At 34.0% G+C, this 8,547-nt stretch overlaps 1 long non-coding RNA gene across 1 annotated transcript; it reads left to right on the plus strand.

Moving 5' to 3' along the window:
• LOC130733357 (uncharacterized) lies at nucleotides 1-2,837 on the plus strand. Its single transcript, XR_009017450.1, has 5 exons — nucleotides 1-178; nucleotides 277-390; nucleotides 1,112-1,216; nucleotides 1,888-2,083; nucleotides 2,588-2,837. It is a non-coding gene; the product is annotated as an uncharacterized LOC130733357 (long non-coding RNA).
• Nucleotides 2,838-8,547: the final 5,710 nt, after the last annotated feature.

Here is an 8,547-nt window from a genome sequence, read left to right on the forward strand (position 1 = left end):
ATTTTCATCTCACCTCACTTCACGATTCCTTCACTGTTCTCAGCCTCTCTCAGATCGCATTCCTTCACTTCACGATTCCCACTCCATGGCGAACTCTGATTGAACCTCTCAGCGATGGCGAACTCCATGGCTTGAACCTTTCAGATCGCGACTCCCACCTCACCTCATGGATTGAAGTGTAAGCACTTCGTTCTGGGTTTGGTTTCTTCGATTTCTTCCACTGCGATTTGATGGTTTGGTTTCTTCGATTTCTCACGATTAAATCATCGATTTCAGGTTTGTGGTTTGCTTAGGAATTATGGCTCAAATTTCTCTTGTTTTGGCAAAATCGAGTGGTTTCCTGGGTTCGATTTCTTCCACTGCGCACGCTCTGCTTCGGATCCAAACAAGGTGAGCCCTCTCTGCTTCGATTTCTTCCATTCGTTCAAATTGAAGATGATTAGTGGTTTAAGTTTGATTTTGATTTTGAAATATGCACGTTTCTAGGTTTGATTACATCGCAGCTCTGAAGCTTCTGTATCCTTCTACCTGAACTGACTCATTGGCACATACAGTTCCACTTTCTTTTTCAGCCAATGCTATACCTATGTAGTGATATCAGTTGACTTGTGATAAATGGTTCAAATTATGTGTTTCTGGTTGTGGAATGATTAGTTCATGTACTGATCTAATTGCTCAAATAGGTCAATGCTAGAAAAATTTGTTTATCACACCCAATTAGTTTTGCACGTGAGATTTTGGTATAGTTCAATGCAGGAAAAATTGGTCACAGTGCCTTTCAAAAGTTTTCGTTTTATGAAATGTGTGATGTAACCCTGTTGTTGATTCTTTGAATAATTGGAGGAGCTCTTGCTGCTAAAATTGACAAAGCTGGTGTGTTGTCTTACTGATTTTCATTTTATAGCTTGAGACTTTTTGAAACTGTTTGATCCTTTGATTGGCAATTTTTCCTAATCCAGTCTTATTCCAAGTTGTCATTTGATATGCAATGCATCCAAATTTCAATAGGATTTTTTAGCTTTATCCTGTCAAATTACTTGTTGGTACTATATTGAACTTCTTTTGAGACTGAGTTTAGAACTAACAAAATTAATCTGCTTAACAACTGCAGGTGGCATTTAGGACCAAGGTATTTCACCCAAAGATCAACAGTAATGGCAGTATATGCCTTGACATTCTTAAAGAACAGTGGAGTCCAGCACTAACCATTTCCAAGGTTTGACTTCACATTGCTTGTTTATCTTTGATATAATGATATTTAATTATTTCACATGAGGTTTGAATTTTTTTTTTTATCCATGCTGATATTACTGAATGTAATTTCTGTATTACATATCCTGCCTGTTATGATTTATGAGCCCAATCACTGTATGTGGGAGTGTACTGGAGTAGTATATTCTCTGTCGGGTAATTGCTTGTGATTACTGAAATTAAGAAGTATAAGGGTGGTTGTGCCTTTGGTGCCTAAATGTTGGGAAATTGGAGCTTATATTACTGGAGTAGTATATTCTCTATTTCTAGATTCATGGTATAGAATGTTTTGATGGAATTTGTGATTAGACTTTTCAATTGTCTATAAGCCTGTTTTGCAACTGCAGATTTTACTGTCATGTACATAGAAGAAACGTTGGTATTGTTATACATAGTACTGTATAAGCCACAAGTAAAAGCACACACAACATTGGTACCTAGTTTAACTTGCAAGACATGTACTAGTGCCATGTTTGGGTTGTTCTTATCATGGAACACGCATCAAAATAAATCTAAATTAGAAATTATGTATGCTTGACTTCAAAATTAGTTTGGTTTGAAAGCTAATAGAAGCTCATTATTCATCTAAACTTCTTAGCTGAAAATTGTATAATTTGTATGTGGCATATTTTATAGCTCAGGATACGTGAGAGGCATGGGCTTTGGTGTTTGTCCATCTCAAGTGTTGGAATCTGGTAGCAGCTCTAGTAGCTCGCAATTTGCTGGCATCACATTGGCTGAATGGAATGCCATGCAATCAAAATTTCAAGCTTTAGAGGAACGAATGAATTCTTTCATTCAACAGTTTGGAGGTCAAGGGCCACCTAACCAGGTATTGAAGCTTTAGATTTCAAGTGTGTTCATCTTGTTTCAATGTTTCCTCTGCTCTTCTCTGTTTTCTATTTATCTTTCACTCTTATCTTTGTATCCCTGCACTTTTGTATCAACATGTGATGATTTGAAGCTTCTTAGCAAATGAAAGAAACTGAAAGAAAATGTCGGAAAGTAGAGGAGTGCAGAGAAAGAGACTAAAATATGTTCTCTGAAAGTCTCTGAATATGGATTCTTGACTTTGATTAACTGTGAGCTGGTTTTATGCACATATAGTCTGGCCTCAATTCAGTTATCTTCAACTGCCCCCTAGCTACCTTCTAATAGATAATTAATTCTGCTAGAACAAAACCATAATAGCTGAGCTGTCACCTGACTTGGGGAAGCTCTAGAAAAGAGATAGGTTTAAATTGCACCGATTTGAGCAATAAAGAATATATATGATGATGGATAATAATTAAGATCTTATCTCATGGATGTTGAGCAAAAGATTTTTCTATAATAGGTTTGAACCAGATATTGCTTGACTCCATACATTTTCAGTTTGCACATCCCAAAGTAGTCCCTCAACCTATGGTTTTCTTGGATGATGCAATCCTTACTTCTATTCTGTAAGTTTCTTTTTATGAATCATTTGAATACATTTGGGTGGATGAAAGTGCTAGTACATTTGACATATTTCCAAGGTGTTTGTAAGCTAAATATGATGTTAGCAAGTGTGCATGCTGTTTTATTTAAAGAGATCATTTTATAAAGATTATAAGCTTCATTTTATTTAAAGAGGTCATTTTATAAAGATTATAAGCTTCATTTTATTTAAAGAGGTCATTTTATAAAGATTATAAGCTTCATTTTATTTAATGAGATCATATTATAAAGATTATATATTGATTGAATATATAATTTGACTTTTTAAAAAAATTGAAAAACTTTTTCCGCAATTCAATGTACAGTAATAAAAAAATTATTTTAAAAATCACTGTAGAACTTTGCGGCGATTAGAAACCGCCGCAAAATAGAGGCGGAAGAAATTACAGATTCTGCGGCGCTTTTAACCGCCGCTATATTCTGCGGCGGTTATTCCCACGGTTGGTCAAAAGCGCCGCAGAATGCCCCGCGACGCTCGTAACTGCGGCGCTTAAGGAAACGCCTCATTATACATTCTGCGGCGGTTTTAACCGCCGCAAAATGCTTCCAAAAGCGCCGCAAAAAGCCTTTTTTTTTGTAGTGATATCTGGTATCTAAGAGGACAATCTGAATAGTTTTCCCCAAACCAAAATAAAAGCACTATTAGTACAAAATACATGCTTAAAAGGTTAAACACAATTTAGAAGCAATTCATACGATTGAGATTTTTAAAGTTACGAGCCATTTAAGAATTAAGATGATCATGTAGTGGGTACAAGCCTATCCAAAGTCAAAACCAAATAACCATGAAAGGACTTTATGAATTAAATACAGATGGTTTTTTCTGAGTCAATACCTTCACATCTCTACCCGCAGGACCATAGGTATATGAGGCATATACTCCAGCCTGTTTCCGCCTGAAATAAGAATCTAGAGTAAGTATTTAAATCTATATCTGCAGCCTGTTAAAATCTGTTAGTGTGAATATTCACATGTATAAGACAATTGAGGTGCAACAGCCAATATATGACATGCACCAAACTCTCCCGGGGATCAAGAAAGATTCGATAAGTAATCGTTAAATCTCTTGGACAGAATGTAAATAAAATAAACCCAAAATCTAGAATATAGATAAGTCCAACACGATGCAGCAAAGTCAAGAAGTAACTTTTGGTTGGTAATTTTTCCTTGGAATTCTTTTCCTGCGTCATTTAATCCGTAATCATGATCATCCCATGTTCCAATAACCTATAACATTTCAAACATAAAATTTAGGATAAAGAAGTTTAGTAAATAAAGGCACCATTTTAGAAAGAATCACAACTACCCAAAAAAAATAACAAGACCAAGAAGTTAGAGTGATGCACCTCAGCATCCTCTCGTAGTCGGACATAGTCAGGATTAGACTTAGCCTTTCTGTACTTAGCCTCCATTTCCTCCTCCGAGGAAGGAACAAACCTTTGAGCATTCTTCCAAGGCCCAATAGTCCTTTCCCGTCCAAATATTTTAAAAGGGCGCTTGATGTCTCCATAAGGCTGTGTTTGGAACGGTGGAAAAAAACAAAGGAAAGAAAGGGGAGAAGGAAAAGGTAGAAAAAAGTTTTCTTTCCATTGTTTGGTTTCAATTTAAACATGAAAGGAAAGATTAAAAACTGTGGGACCCATCTCAAAAACTTTTTTTCCCAAATCGGACGGAAAAGTGGCATGACACCCTATTTTAACTACTATGACTAAAATACCCCTGTTTTTTCTTTATTTATTTCTATCAAAACCCAGCTTATCCATTTTTTATTACTATGGTAGTTTATCATTTTTTTTATTACGGTAGCTAACATAAGTTATAATAATAAATTTGTAAACATTATGTTATATTTTAATATATAATATGCTAACAATAGTAATTTCTAATATAAAATGTATTGTGTATACTTTGAAAGATACCATACAATTTTTTTATTTTAGTTTTTTTATTAAATTTGTAGATTAGTTTTCAGAATTTATTTTTAAAACCCATTTAAATTGAAATATTCATTTAAAGTATGATATTTAAATTATTTATAAAGATGTATGTGTAAAGGATAAAATAGTAATTATTCATTACACTTGTTTTCTTTCCTCTCACTTTTCCTTCCACATTCACTCATACCAAACAACCCAATAAATCATCTCCCTTTCCGTTCTCTCTCCTTCCTCTCTCTTTCTTTCCTTCCAATTTTCTTTCCTCTTACTTTCTTTCCCAACCAAACAAAGCCTAAATGTTATCACCCAGCCATATGAAGACTTGAGGATGAAAGTCTAGTATTGCATCCCAGATGGGCTGGCAAAGAAACACAAGGCACGGCATACACATATATCAATGACCTGACATGAAAAGGTTTAAAATATCATGCAATTATAGCAATTAAAAGCCTAAACAATAACCACCTTGTGTTGGACAGGAGGTTGTTTAGTGTAAAGCAGAAAAACAAAAGACCAATATAAGATCACAACCATAAAATGAAACAAAAAAACAAATCAAAGCTTAGCTCCTCTCATTGTTTCATTGTTGCAGATGGAATATAATTAGGATGATTTGATTAAGTGCATATTTGAAAGTCCTTCTACAATTGATTGTAAAGCCAGAATCAATTCTGGAGAGAAGCTTAACTTTTGTATTTTAGAATTGATTCTGAGGTAAGTGAAGTTGATCCAAACATGCTAAAAAAAGAAGCATAAAAGGCAGTAGTGCAAAGTAATGCCCTAGATCACACAATAATTTACCACAAAGTACCTAAGTGCATGTTTGGATACACATGGAAAACTACAGTGAAGCTAAAATCATGGTAGACAGAAGCAATTTCCGTTAGCATTTGCAACTGTCCACCATAATTTTGGCATGTTATCCACCGTGTATCTAAACATGAATGTAAAACAAATAGCTGTTTGGTGTCACTTCCACATGAATCATTTAAGTGGTAAAAGTGTGAAACACACTAGCTGTTTGGTGTCACGTTCAACTAGCTTTTAAAAGGATTACATCATATCACAGATCACTACCCCAACATATAATTGTTAATTAGAAAGAACTAAGAACAGGTTCTAAAATTTAAGAAAAATTATGAAAATAAACAATGGTTGGGCTGCTACTTGCTACACAAAATTAATCAAATAAACTTTCTTCTAAAAGAAGACTATTTATCTAGAAAAAGCTGATTTTTATACAGTGTTGTTGTTGGTTGAGTACAGAACTACAATTTGCCTAAAGCTGACATAACACATTGGAATTACAAACAGCATCCTAGTACAAAAACTGGGACATCATGGTTAAAACAAAGAAAGAAAATCATCTTCAATTAACAACACTGCAACATGGGCAAAGATAAACAAAGAACATGACAAAATTGAAACCTGAGGAGCACTCTGGTTGTTGCATGATCCGAAGGCAATTCGAGACACCGGTTGTTTCTGCTTCTTGTGACTGTCGGAAGCGCTTACGGTCATCGCAACGGCAACTATTCCGATCAATACGACGGCGCACCGCCGGCACCGCCGGCGACGCCTGTCGGTACCCATTTGGCCAAAGATCACAACTTTGAACCCAATTCTTTTTGGGTATCAGAAAAAAAGTGACTTTCTCAGAATTTGAGACCAATGGTAGACACAAAAGGGAACTATCGGTGATTGATTTATGTAAATAAAAAAATAAAAAATCATTTCCAAAAAAAGGAGAAAATTTAATGTGTAATTTTTTTTGAAGTTTATCATATTAATATAGATATATGAAATTTCTACAACATTGATTGGCTTTCATGTTTTTTAATTATTGAAGACACATGCTTCTGTTTATGCTTCTGTTTTGCTGCATGAGATCTTAAAAACATAATAATTTATTTGATCATATTGATTTTTCTTTTGTTCGTTGAGAGGGAAATTCTTGTGCTGACTACCTCCCTCGGAACACCTTTACCCTTTCAGATGTTGTTTGGGTAGAGGAGGGTCTCCCGGGGTTGTCTAGTTTTTTACTCACGGATGTTGTGACTTCTATGTAGGGACCATTTTGATTATAATGCATTTGCTAAGTTAATAAAAAAAACATAATAAGTGTACAAGAGCTGATTTTTACTTTTTTTTCAAAGATTTTTCCTTTGTTTGATTGTTATCTAAAATTATTTGTTAATATTGAGTAAATGTTTTTAAATAAACATACATTAATTTTAATTTAAGTTTTGTTATAATTTTATGATGTACTTAAATAATATATCAAAAAATATTTTAAGCATAAAAAAAATATTTTCTTTTTAGTCTAACATGTATTATGTATTATCCAAAATTTGTTGATGGAGTTCTATCAGAGTTAATCTCACAATGAATTATCTATAAATAAAACTCGAATATAAGACATTGTTGAGAAAGATTAAGCATGTATCACTTGACTCAATTACCTCCCGTTAAATGAGAATATATTCTAAAATATGAAAAATATTTTAATCATATAATATAAGTAAATAGTTAAAGTTCAATTTGAGCACAATTATGATCCTTATTGAACCAATTTGAGCCCCACTAGTTGATAATTAGGTGTTTGTAGTATGACTAGCGGCTGTAGTTGACCATTGACAAAACATGGGACATAATTCTCTATTGTTGTAACCAAAAGCATAGTTTAATTAAAGGCGGGAAATCTGGACATTATGCAATAAACTACTATGAACAAATGTGACATAAGCCTTCATGATAGAGGCATATTTTCTACAATTCTTTTTTTTTTGGGTTGCACTAAGGTATTTTCCTACATTTTGTTTAAAATTCACTATGCTGCTTTTTTATTGATTGCAAAGCCACTATTCAGCTAGTTCATGACTTAAATTATGAAATTATAATGCAAGTTGCAAATGGCCATGCCAAACTTTTCCATAAATATTATTTTGTTGAAAAAAGGCAATTGAGTTTAAATAGAAAATAATACACGATTAGTTTCACATCTGTCGAAGACTTGAAGTGCCAACTACAATTTTTCTGTCTATTGGTCACCTTGGAAATGACCTTTTCCACTTTCAGGAAAGTTTATACATGAGAAATCCATGTCACTCTCTGCAGCATTAAAATTGTTAACAAAAAAGTTCCTTTTCATCATGTTCTTCATATTCTGCAACTTAAGCTTGCTGTCATTGCTGGTTTTCTTTGTTTCTGCAGGCCTTTTCCACCTCCTTTTCATCATGACTAATCAATCCTTATTTCCCTTCTTTGCTCCTGAGCTTGTACAGTATTGATTACCTCTAAAACTAGGCTTAGAGAAGCAATTAGAGCCTTCTAGAGATTATATTTATGCTCCAAAACACCACTTCAATTTAACTGACAACAAAAGTTACTCCTAAACTTCTGGTTGTAAATCACCATTATTTTACTTTTGTAGTTGATATATATCCTAAGCATCCCACCTTGTAGAAGAAAATAAATAACTTAATGCAAGATATGGGTTGGGATATTGTTTGTCTCCATTAGAACATAGTAAAAGAAGCAGGCTGTGGCTTAATCAGGATGTTGTTGAAGGACTATAACTGTTTCCTTAATTTTTTACTACATGATCTCCATCCTTAGATCTTCCTTTAACTTAGTTTAGTGTCAGTAATCTGGTAACAATGACAAACCTGGAGCCTAGCTATGATCTATCTGCAGGTGTCACCGCTGTGGAAGTATTTTTCTTTAAGGGTAATAGAATCGAGGTTTTAATTGTGGCTGGATGTTTACTGCTAAGAGGTTGAATATAAACTTTGGAGTAATCTTATCATTCATATGACTATAAACTTTGCAGTTATCTAGTCATTCATGTGCATGTGGTATTTTCCCAAAAGAGACAGCA

This window comes from Lotus japonicus, chromosome 1 (assembly GCF_012489685.1).
Source record: "Lotus japonicus ecotype B-129 chromosome 1, LjGifu_v1.2".
Taxonomy (NCBI): Eukaryota; Viridiplantae; Streptophyta; class Magnoliopsida; order Fabales; family Fabaceae; genus Lotus; species Lotus japonicus.